Here is a 761-nt window from a genome sequence, read left to right as displayed (position 1 = left end):
AGAAGATACTTTTCAATATCGATTATTGGATCAAACAGACCCTATTCTGATGACTTACGTTGAGAATACGCTTAGCAATTGAGAATTTACTTCAAAATTATCGAAAATATAAATTATTTTACTAATTCACCTCAAAATCGTTGAATTAATAATTGTAAGAAATTTAAAAGCCTTAGGGCAATGAAAAATGTTCAATAAAGAAGCATTAGGCAGCCAAGCTCTTAACATTCATCTAGAACACTTAAAATAGATGATGTCCAAAATACATTACAAGTTTTCAACTTAAATATATTTTGGTCATCTGACGAACTACATGGGGATGCTGTGCGATTGCATACTTGGAGGCGTATTCTGTGGGTCTGGCGATATTTCATCAATTTTAACAAAAATTGTAATAGTTTCAAAATAGATGTCTGTTAAGCGAAAAAAAATGATTATTTGCAAGGAAATATTTGTTAATTAATGCTGCTTTAATGATCTAGCAGTATTCAAGGCTTAACATTGAGATAAGTATATACCTGAGGGTGTCCAAAACATATATTCGGTGTCCAAAATGCAATTCTAACAGGCGATTGGAAATTGTGATTTTGACGTAGGACTACGTCTCTCTTTTCTATACCGGGTGTCATTCTAAATTTTCAGAAATCGGCCGCGTTACGTTTGAAGTGGAGATTTTGAGCGTTAATAACTCAGCCATTTCTCGTTGAATTTTCAAAATTATGGCTCCAATCGATTGGAAATCTTTACACCAATTATGTACA

This window comes from Aedes albopictus, chromosome 2 (assembly GCF_035046485.1).
Source record: "Aedes albopictus strain Foshan chromosome 2, AalbF5, whole genome shotgun sequence".
NCBI lineage: Eukaryota > Metazoa > Arthropoda > Insecta > Diptera > Culicidae > Aedes > Aedes albopictus.
Note: the sequence above shows the minus strand (reverse complement) of the source record.